We start from the raw sequence: 12348 nt of genomic DNA, 5'->3' as shown, positions 1-12348 counted from the left end.
ATTTCGCCCACCCCCCCAATAAAAAAACAATATAAAAATTATACAAATAAGTAAAAATAAAATAAACTCCTGATTGTTGCGAGGAAATATATAGGACCCAAAGAAAGCCTTAAAAAACAACAGGATTCACTTCAATTACTTTTAAGCAGAAGATGGAATATGGCATTAATTTATGGCTGCAGTGGGCCTGGTGTGTTATTACACCTGCACACCATCTCATAAGATGTGTTTTTCTTTGCTAAATTAGTCACCTAATGATTCTGACCTGTGCTCTATGTGCGATGCATTGGAGTGGGTATTTACAGCCAGCCTGCTACAAACAACTTGTGAATGACAGGGGTTCTAATGATGCAGTTTATTATTTCCCCAAAGCGCTGTACGCGCGGGGCTACAAACAACCATTTTGACAGCTGCTTCAGTCTACCCGCCTTTCAGCCTGTCTTGCTATATCCCCCCAACACAACACAGCAGTATGCATCTTTTATCAACAATAGGTTTTGGCACTTTTCGTCAGTTTCATCGGCCAGTTCTCTCTAAACCGTTTCCGCCCCCCGTGCAGGGGATGAAGTGACCCAAGAGGAGACCTCAGTGAGGGGAAAAGGTCTCCAGGTTCATGTCCGTTTGATGTTAGCTGTGCCTGGCTGATGCAGAAATGACCCGTGTGTGTGTCAATGTGTTAATATGCAGCTGCCTGGTCACTGCAGGAGCGTGCTCCCTTTAACTGCACAAGACTCTAATGGATTTTGATCAGGATTCAGAAGGACTCCCCCCGGATCTCTAAAGGTGCTTTCTTACACCGTGGAGAACAGTGCGTCTCTCTGACTCCCTTATTTGCCTGCAGAGTCCTAATGGCAGGCACATTACACCTCCGGTGGCTGGGTAAACGCTCTTTTAAAAGAGCACTTCCTCTTTTTGCCTGACACATCTCACTGAGACATCTCCTTGACAACCAGCTCAATGCAGAGATTTGAAATGTCACAGTGTTTTACTGTGATTCTTTTTGAACATTATTGTCTATGGAGGAGAGAGATAATAGATGTGGAGAGGGGGTGGTTGGGTGGGGGGGACTGGCCTTGCTATACAGGAGAGACTTATTTAAGACAGGATGACACACAGAAAATGAAAGTAATGTTTTATAACTAGCCCTGGCGTACAGCTATGATACAGTGTATCTAATACACTTCATGCTGGGGAAAGTTCATGGAGCAAACACAGACAACATTTTATTTGATAATAAGCCTCATTAGAGCCGCAGAAGCTGTATGGTGCTGGTTAGAGAGCATTTCAGACGTAATGTCAGTTGCATTGAATCTGGTGTCACCGCATTATAGTTAAAGTGACACGACCTAATTAAACAGTGTCTCATCAGGCCATAAATAAAAAAAATAAATAAATGCCGTTGGTCGAAACAAAAAAGATGAGCTTCTTCTCCATAAGACCACGTTTGCTCATCTAATTATTCCTGCCCTATTTGGAAAACATGGAAGCTCAGCTGGGGTGTACAGGGAGGAACAGCGAGCACAGAGGTGGATTTAGAGGTTCATAAAAGACGATGTGAGAGTCTGAAGAGAAAGCAACCGCTACTGGTGTGAATGCTAAGATGGTAGTCTGGCGAGAATCACTTTAATGGGAAGTTGTCCGCAGTCCTGCCACCCGTCCTCTCCCCTTGATTACGAGCATGCTCATCCCCTATGACACATCTATTAAAACCTGTGGGGTCGGGGTACGTTGCACTTCACATGCTGTCATGAAACAAGGGCTAGATCTATAATGCAGCCTTGCCTTAAAGCTACTTCAAGCCTTAGCACTGATATTGGATTCCAAGTATCCCTGCACTACTTCACTTCACAGCTGGAGGCAGTTTCCTTGAGCATTACTTAGTCTCATACATGCAAACTGCAAAGCCAACACAGCTTCTACTTCTCGGAACTCTTTGCTCCTTGTGGGCTGCGTTCGATTGGCCGGCGATCAATCTTTCCACCATGGAAACCAAAAAAGGCAGCCGTTGCACGTTGCAACTAGAAACTAACAATTATTCTCTCAATAGTTTGTAATTCTCCCTGTTGATTATCTCTTTATTTTCCCCTCGGTGTGGTTGCCTCTTCCTGTGCAGTCTTCTAAAAATATTCCTTCCATCTTCTACAATTTCTCTTATTTTTCTGCTTTATTTCTCCCCCATCTCTCCCTCTCTCTCTCAATCCCCCTGCCTAGCACCATCCTCTCTCCAGGGTGACGTTGCTGAAGGGGTTTCTCTCATTCTCTAATAAGGGATCTTGGATCAGTGCTGTCAACAATGCTCACCAGCTGCAGCAAAGATACAGTATTATTCTGCCCTTGCAGTGGATGGCCTGATCTCGGGGGACGTTAAGAGTTAACTGGGGTATTCTTTCTCCGGAAGGGTGTTAGGGATGTGCTCCATCACTCTCTCTCCCCTCTGTTCTCCACCAGTGCTCCAGCATCACCCAGTCAGCCATACGCAACTCGAGTATCTCACCGGAGACAGAGCCAACCATTTATTGAAATCTTTTTTTTCTCTCCTCTTTTAAATGACAGAGCTGTGACCTTTCCCGATGCATACGCTTCACGACCATAAATTCTCACAGATTTCATTTTACATTTCCTCCAAGCATTCACAACCAAATTAACACCTCCACAGCCTTCAACCTACAGGCAAGAATCCAGTATTTTCATCTTCAATTATTACTTCGTTTTTTAAAAAAAATGACAAAAAATAAAAAACTTTTCGATAGGACTTCAGCACTCTAGAAAAAAGGGGGTGGTATAATCTGTCCTGAAAGACACACACATTTTGACAGCACCTTCAAAGCCTGTCCTTTCCTAAGCCTGTCATCTGCTTCCCATCGAGAAAAGGAAAGGGGAAGAAAAGAAGTGAGCATGGAGAGGTAGCTATTGATTAACCAACAACAGTAAGAGCCCTAATGTGTGAGCACGGTGCACCAGTTTCAAAGTGTTGACAGTTGAAACAGCTATATAACCTCACCCAGGCGACACATTCTCCTTCAAACCTTTCTCTCATAATTAGTCATATCCCTGAAAGGGCATGACATTAATAAATTCCACTTCAAAATCCACATGTATAAACTGAGCGGGATTTAAAAGAAAGCTATATTTTTAAGCAGCACTGCTCTGACATTCAATAGCTAGTGAAGAGCGAGGAGGAGATTGCACTACAGAGGACGCAGAATGATACGGGGGGGAGGACATCACTGCACCAAAGACGGGCTCCGAGCACGTGATGCAGGAATTATTGATTTATAAGGCATATCTTTATCCTTACAGTATGCATGAAAGCGAAGAGAACATCAAGAGCATCTCTCAATCACCTTGAGCAATGGAATCAAGTCTTTGTTCTGGGCTTAACAAAGCTTCAACACACACACACACACACACGCTTTGGTCCCAAAACCAAGGCTAAAAAAAAAAAAAGCTTTTTACTTTGGTCCCCTAAAATCTGAGGATTGTTCCCAAAAGGATCAAAGTGTATATGTATGTTTCAGCGGCTTTTGTATTTAAGTGTGTGTGGCGTTGAGTGCTTTCCTCAGACTGTGCAAAAAGCCCTCAGATACCGAACGCCACCCTAAAGCACGGGCACTTCTCCTCTCCTCCTTTTATCACCGTACACTTCTTGCACTCGCTACCCTGCTTACCTGTGACAGGCGCTCCTTTCAAAAGCACCTCATTGCATTTCAAACGCCAGTGACTCCCACTCCCGTTTCCAAGACTCCCACGCAGACGTACGCGCACGCAGCTGTCAGCTGCCCAAATACTGTATATCCCCTGGCCTTCCCTCCCACCCCTTCCTGAACTAACTCCTCCACAACCTCGAGTTGTTGAGAAAATAATATTTTATGCATGCCACAGCAGCCCACACACAGACACAGCTTATGAAAGACATACCGAGCCTGCTTCCCTGCCAACATTTGTGTGAGCGTCGTGCGTGTCTCCGTCTGCGCTCACGTATATTTGTGTGCTGCTTGTTTTTATATGCTAAATTAAGATGCACTTAAATGATGTTCTTGTATTTAAATGCAAGAACACATTGCGCAGCACTCGCTTTGCAGTGTCTCAGGGATCAATATACATTGTGCGGATGCTGTGTCTATAAAACTTAGAGCTCCAAAAGGCCACGGGAGTCTAGTTTTGGCATAGGCACCACATTCTCGGGAGAATTCATCACAGCAGCGGATTCAGATGGAGTCTGCCTACATACCTTAGCATTTGTCAAAACAGGAGAGGACACAGTACAATGAATTTGCATCTGTTTGAAGTGGTATTATTAATTCATGCCAATGAGACACTGCATAAGGGAGACTGGGTAAAATCTGAAAGGGGGGAAAGTCCCAGTAAGCAGAGGGACTGTTTGATCTCGCTGCGTCTTCTTGTTCTCGTGCAGCTTGTTGAAGCTATATTGTTGTCCAAGCATCTTTATGACTACAGGAGGTGCCCCGTATTAGCCGAGCCCATTTGGGAACAACAGGTTGGTATATACGCATGGGCCTATCTTATTTAATCAGCATGTGTTGAGCTAAATGACAAGCCATTATCACTGACCACCCATTGACTACTGCTCAGCTTCTCAAACAGCCCAAGCAAAAGGTCAAACACCGATAATGAGTAGAGAGAAAGAGCTATTCCTAATTAGACATGAATGTAAAATCTGAATGTGAAATTAGGCCCGGTATGCGGGAGCAGGAGATACGGCGTGACCAGTGTATTCCAGCTGCACGCGATATATTTACTCTTTTGTCTGTTTTATTGCTTCACACTGGTTGGCCCCAGAGTGTGCGCACAATGGATTGTGTATTTCTCATGATTTATATTTAAGCATTCACAGGGTGTGAATTGTTGGTGTATCTGCATGCACCGCAAGGTTGCCAGTGCTTGCATACTGCACATGTATGCGCGTGGTACCCATGGGTAGATTGTGCATATGCTGGCATAGCTATTTGGGTGTGTTTGGGTGAGTGGGGGGGTGTGACAAATATAGTGGTGGCACATTATCAGCAGCAACACAAACACAGGCTGGCAGCATCCCAGCTGTTAAAAGGGGTCTTTATTTGTGCGTGTGCGTGGCTGTGTGCGTCTGAATTTAGGCAAGAGAAACAAGGAAGGGTAGTGCCAAGGAGGGAGGGGTTTTGCCTTCAGGGAGAGTGGTAATTACACGAGAGTGCGCTGAAGATAAAACATATTAATGGTAATACTGGTCAGAGGGGTGCTGTCCTTGGGGTTTCCTGGAGAAACATTTTAAGCTCTGACAACGCTGTTGATTTAAATCTGCAGCAAACACTGTAATTCCCCTCTCCGGTTTCTTCCTGTTTCTGCTCGACCCAATGAAGTCGTCAGCACGTCTTTCCCATCTTTCCCATCTTTCAACCAGTGGGCTTAAGCTCAAGCCCCGGTGACAGGAAGCATTTACTTTGCTTAAGTGTCCTTGAGCATTTTTTAACTTAATCCCCACCTGCTCTAGGGGCGCTGTTCTGTTGTTAACCTGTGCTCCCTGCAGAGGCTTGTAGAGCAGAATTTTACCCTACAGGCCACACAGCTTCCCACAGAAGCGGCTCTGTCCATGGTGCTGAAATACAGCAGCTAAAATCAAGACATATGCTGTATCCAACTTTATAAGCGACATGCTAATTGTAACCAATATTCAGTATGCATAGCGTTCATTCTGGAAAAGTGCTGAAATTAAGCATACTCAAAGATAACAGTATGCATACTAAATTCACTTGTATTCAAGTGCGCTGTTGATGGACGTTATTATCCCACAATGCTGCAGAAGAGCTCTTCGCAGCTGGGGATGAAAAAATAAAATAAAATAAAAAACAAACATTTAGATTTCTCTTTGTGGAAGAGAATAATTTGATATTCAAAGAAAACACACTTTCTTGGAGAGATTTAGAGGAGGAGATTGATAGCATTTCCTCAGCTTCTAACACCCAGCTGTGAACAACAGAGAAAAGTAGCCTTCCGACTTCACATGTCAGCACAAATCCTGTATTATTTCCTTCTATTTTAGAAGACAGAGCCGTCAAAAGTTAGATTAATTAGTTGTATATTAATTAGTTGTATGTATATATATATATATATATATATATATATATATATATATAGAATAGCTTGTGCAGTATGTATGAACAATATGAAACTGGTACACAGTGTTCCAGTGTCAATGCATTTCTGCTAGGAGATAAAACAATTGCTATGAGCATACATTCAGTTACTACAGATAATAGAGGTGGTAAAGAATCTAATCTCATCGCGGCGAAACTCTAACAACACAGTAAATCATCTTTACGTTTACCGAGGACAGACCCACACGCTTACATGTGTCCTGCTCTGCAGAGGGCCAGCTCTGAAACAGCAAATGTTATCTGGGTGAGGCACAGCACATTTAGAATATTAAAATGAATAATTAAAAATGCCTAATAATTTCTCCTCTGTGCTATATGTGATTAGAATTAAAGGAGAAGCCTTGAAAAAAAGCTCTGTAGTTGTGATTGCTATCAGAGTAGCGTGACTTAAGAAACAAAATTTGCTCATGCATCAACATTTTGCAGACAGATTAATAACGTATTGACCAAAAACTCACATTTTATGTCTGTGTTCTTTAAGCCTTAAACTCACAAATATCACCAGACTCCCAATAACTTGTTTTTGCACCCATTTTGTATTTCAGTGGATCACAATGAGAATTCAGCTGTGACTGCCCTTGGCTCCAAATTACTCTCAGGCAGACTGTGGTACGTGGATGGGTTAGCGAACAACAATGGAGTGACTTATCAATCCAGCTTTGAATGATCATGTTTTCGCTCCTTACGATGCTCATCATGACCAAGGATGGTTGCTTTCTCTTTTTCTCTTGCGCTATTATATTAAAGATAAACAACAAAAATAGCTTGGGTGTATTTAAATGTTTTCATCCCTCCTCACAAAGGTAGCTATGAGCCAAAACAGTTTACAGAACCGAAATGGCCTCAAAGCACGCTTTCTCTGGCAGCTTTTTAGTGACGGAGTCTGTAAGCATATTATTTTCTGACAGTCTGAACAACTAATTTAAATTGGGAGATTTCAGTGTTTGTTTTGTTGTTGTTGTTGTTTGTGCTCTGATCTCCGGTTTGAATCAGACTTTGATAACGAGCTTGTGTTCAGACTAAAAAAAAGAGACTGCATCGCTGCGCTGCAGTTTTCAGACGGAAATAAATGTGTCCTTGAAAAGGTGTGAGATGCTGTGCAGGAAGCTCTGAGGTAGGGTTTAGGTTACTGTTGTTTGCTGAATGAACTCACATTAATGGACGCTCATGCTGAGACGTCCACCTTTACAACATAAACATGCCTGTTCACAGCCTGGTACAAAAAAAATGGCTTTACAGCTATAGAAACACGGTAAGGAGAAAGTTTGCGTGACTCGGGGTGTGGCTTCTTTTTCTGACAGGTGGATATTATAAACAGTGGACTCGTGCTTTGCTTGCTGTCATGTTGTTTGCTTTTATTAAGCCTTATATGGATGAAAGGGTGGAACCTTCTTTTATCAGCTATCTTATCAAGCTGCGTTCAAAAACCATACGTTTTTGGTAAACACATATATTGGCTAATTAGTGCTAAGGAGTGAGTTAGTAAAATACTAGAATCCTGCTCCTCACATACAAGGTCTTAAATAATCAGGCCCCATCATATCTTAATGATATGATGTAGTACCATATCACCCCATTAGAGCACTTTGCTCTCACACTGCAGGCCTAGTTGTTGTTCCTAGAGTATTTAAAAGTAGAATGGGAGGCAGAGCCTTCAGTTTTCAGGTCGCTCTTCTGTGGAACCAGCTTCCAGTTTGGATTCGGGAGACAGACACTATCTCTACTTTTAAGATTAGGCTTCAAACTTTCCTTTTTTGCTAAAGCATATAGTTAGGGCTGGACCAGGTGACCCTGAATCCTCTCTTAGTTATGCTGCAATAGACGTAGGCTGCTAAGGGACTCCCATGATGCATTGAGTTTTTCCTTTTCAGTCACCTTTCTCACTCAATATGTGTTAACTCTCTGCACTGAATCACAGTTGTTATTAATCTCTGTCTCTCTTCCACAGCATGTTTTTATCCCGTCTTCCTTCTCTCACCCCAACCTGTCGCAGCAGATGGCCCCGCCCCTCCCTGAGACTGTTTCTGCCGGAGGTTTCTTCCTGTTAAAAGGGAGTTTTTCCTTCCCACTGTCGCCAAAGTGCTTGCTCATAGGGGGTCATATGATTGTTGGGTTCTTCTCTGTATGTATTATTGTAGGGTCTACCTTACAATATAAAGCGCCTTGAGGTGACTGTTGTTGTGATTTGGCGCTATATAAATAAAATTGATTTGAATTGAATTTAAATTTCACTCCCTAAAACTGAAGCACAAACTCCTTGGATGGTCTGTACCACACACTAAGCCATAACATTAGTCTTGTAATCCACTGTAAATGCTCCAAAAGGCACCAGCAGCACAAATACAGTGCAGGGATCCAGCTTAATTACTCGACTACTAAGTAGTGGATGAGCTCGGTTCAGTTCAGTTGTGTTTATATAGCAACAAATTACAAGAACAGTTACTTTAAGATACTTTATACTGTAAGGTAAAGACCTTTCAATAATACAGAGAAAACCCAACAATCATATGACCCCCTATGAGGAAGCACTTGGCAACAGTGGGAAGGAAAAACTCCTTTTTAACAGGAAGAAGCAGGCAGAACCAGGATCAGCCATTTGTCACAACTATTTGGGGGTAAGGGGAGGGAGACAAGATAAAAGAGAGACAGAGATTAATAATGATAATTAAATGCAAAGTGATTAAGCAGGTGGAGGGTGGGAAAGAAAAACCCCCTTTTAACAGGAAGAAACCTCCAGCAGAACGAGGCTCAGGATGGGGCAGTCATCTACCACGACTGGCTGGAGGGCCAGGGTGAGCTGTGCCCCCTAACTCAGTCGTCCAGGTGGATGAGCTTTGAGTTGTTATGAAGATAAAACTATTCATAATGGCAAAAACAATCTTCTTTTGCACCAGGCTTTAAGCCTGCTGTTAAACGCAGTAATGTTTTTGCGTCTGTGGGGATCGACTCCTAGAGGAACTGCAATTTTTGCCACTTCCACACTGGCTTCATTTTGCAGCTCCACAGGTTGGCCCTTGGTGAGTACTCAGGCACGTGGCTGTACTCAAAAGCTGTCCAGCCACATCTCATTCCCCGGGTATCAAATTATACTGTTTTGTCACAGCTGCTGACGTGTCTCAGTTACACATACGGTGTCATTTTGCAGTGTTACATGACACACGGGGTTATGGCATCAGTCATTCCCACCTCATCATTTTACAGCATGCGGGGTTGCTATTTTTAAGTGGCACATTTTAAATAAGTCTACATTTTTTTGGACCAATGACTAATCAGTTTTCAGTGTGGGAACCTAACCTGGTCCAAGCAAAAAGTGACAATTAAACGCATGAGCCAGTGAGGAAAAAGGAGGAAATAATGCAAACACAAGGGTCTAAATGCTGATGAAAAAAAGGTCCATGAAGACATTTTGTGCTTAAGGGTGAGACCGAGGTGGTGCCTGTCAAAAATGAGCTTGTTAGGCTTTAGCTGAGCAAATCTGACCTCTTAAACTTGTCGTAGTGTTGGTGCCTTTTGAAATATTTTTAATGCAGTTATATGACAAAGAACTGTGCTCCAATTTAGCTGATTTAGGAATGTAATTATTTAGTTAGAGCTGTAGCAGGTGACCTCAAACCCTCCCTTAGTTAGTAGGTCTAGGCTACTGGGAGCGTCTCATGAGTGTTTCTTCTTCACTCTCCACGTGTTTACACACAACTCTGCATTTAATCATTGTTATTAATATATGGCTGTCTTTTGTTCTGTGTCCTTCCCTTCACGCCCAACCAGTTGTGGCAGATGGCTTCTCCTCCCCGAGCCTGGTTTTTCCTGTTAAAAGGGAGTTTTTCATTCCCACTGCTCCCCCACTCTCACTTCCCATTGCTCAAAGTGGTCGTCTGATTGTTGGGGTTTTCTCTGTATTATTGTCGGGTCTTTACCTCACAATATAAATCCCATTGAAGCAACTGTCGCTGCAGACGAAGCTAGTATTAACTGCCAACTTAGCACTGCACACTTTGACTCAAATATTTCTCCCTCCAAAAAGACACAAAATGCTAAACTGAGGCTTCAAAACACAACTTCACAAACTACAGTCTCTAATGCTGCCTATTGTGTGTCACTCAAGTCAAATCAAAACACACCTGCATAGCCCTGACATCTTTTCACAAAGAATCCCCTTTTCCTGGACTTCCTCTGTAATTGCTGTTTACATAAATATGAAATATCAAAGCTTCATATCGAGGGCCTCGCTGTTCCTTCCTGCCACAGATTACAGTTCTTCATGTCTATGACTGCATGCTTCATTGTCTCATGCTGAACAAGGAATTTGGCACGGCTTTAATGACTCCCTGATGGCTCTGTGATGGATACCAATCTGAATGTGAACTTTCACATGAAAACTGAAGACAGTCTCACTCCACTTTCTGCGTGTCTCTAAGGTTTGTGGGTGTCATATTAAACAAGGAGCACTGTTATATTTATGGAACATTCTGTATTCTATCTACCAAAAGATGTGTGGTACAGTGCAGGATACCCTGCGGCCTCATGCCAAGTTTGATGGGAAGGAGAAGTGAAGGGGTAAGTCAGACCTGCAAGTCTGGGGTATTGGGTTGCATTTAAGTAGTCTGTGTGTGTGTGTGTGTGTGTGTGTGTGTGTGTGTGTGTGTGTGTGTGTGTGTGGCAGTGGATGGGAACTTGAAAACATCGATAGGTAATGTTGAGGACCTGACCAGGCACCGTGGGGCTGATCCAAAAGGCGTCAATGATTCTGCAGGCGTGAGAGAGTACAGTGTTGTTGATCTGTGATGGAGCATCAGTTGGCAAGGCGTTAAACGCTCCTCCGTTAACACTTTCACACGCAGCTTGTCAGTGTAATAAAAGCCTACAGGCAGACATGCGCACATACTGTAAACTCTTCCCTCCACTTTGATTTAACCTTGTTAAGCTGTTTCACAGATATTTTTCTGAGTGGAGATGGGTTTTCCGCCTGACATCTGATAGGCGAGTTAATTAAGACAGTGACATTATTAAAGCCAAGAGTGACTGTGGCGTGTTTTTTATTAATTCACTATCTGACCTTTCCTCTGGATTCAAGCTAACACCTGATACCTTCGCAATTACGGTATCACACCCCGAAGCTTTCGGAGAAAATGGAGAGCGCTTTGAATTCGGCTGTTAACATCTCCAATCTCAGCGTGTTGAGTTTTCCGTTTTGTTTCTGTGTCCTTCTATGACACCAAAGCCCCGTGGAGGGACTGGTGACTGCGTGGAGTGACATATCAAGGCAAGTCACACATACAAGGCAGACATTTTCTGCATATGGTATGAAGGAGCTCTGTAACAAAACTATTGTGCGTGATATAAAAACAGCATTTTGTTTGAATATTACTTCTCAGAAAAGGTCGAAACTTTAAATAGGAGAAATCTGACATTTACATAAATACAAAAAAAAAGAGTAATTTCCAAAACCAATTTCCCACTTGTACAGCTCAGCTCGAAGAACTCACTGCCTGTAATATTAAGCCAACGAAATTATTCATTGATTTTGTCTAAAAAAGCCACCGTGTTACACAATATAAGGCTTTCAGCAATAAAGTTATGAACCAATGAGACTCAAAGGGCAATGATGACAAACAATGCTGCTGGGATCCCACTCTCTAGTTAATCCTGTGACTTTCCCTTTGGCCAAAAGTCATGAAATGACAGTTTGTTATCAGGTGCAGTTGAGCCAACATTTGCACAGCTTATCCCATGAGCAGAAACATTACTATTTTTATCTGGCGCTCTATTTGTTTAAATCCATAAAATTAGTCATCTTTGACTGCAGGTAAAAACTTAAAATTGGTGTGTTTTAAAGTGGAATTTGAAAGCCTTAGAGCTATGATTTCTGGTAATACGATCCCCATAATTAAGCATTAAAATCTGATTTTTTTTGGTTTTTGCATTTAACCAAAAGCTAGGGAAAGATTCAGCATTAAATATTTTTACTTTGCCAAATCGCTAAGCAGATATTGCTAAGCTAAGCGCCTAGATACAAGTGTCCTTCAGTTATAAGGCTCTTAAAGTGGCATGTCAGTCTAAGAAAAGCACACATGCGAATTAAATAAAAAAAATAATAGTGATGATGATAGCCTAATTCCTTTCAGCTGCTTCCGTTTCAGAGTTCTGAAGGCTATTAATGTGTACGCTGGCTCACAGCCATGTCTTACTGTGGCACTTA

The sequence above is a fragment of the Oreochromis niloticus genome, linkage group LG2 (assembly GCF_001858045.2).
Source record: "Oreochromis niloticus isolate F11D_XX linkage group LG2, O_niloticus_UMD_NMBU, whole genome shotgun sequence".
Lineage (NCBI taxonomy): Eukaryota > Metazoa > Chordata > Actinopteri > Cichliformes > Cichlidae > Oreochromis > Oreochromis niloticus.
The sequence above is the reverse complement of the archived record's forward strand: the minus strand, read 5'-3'. Positions refer to the sequence as shown.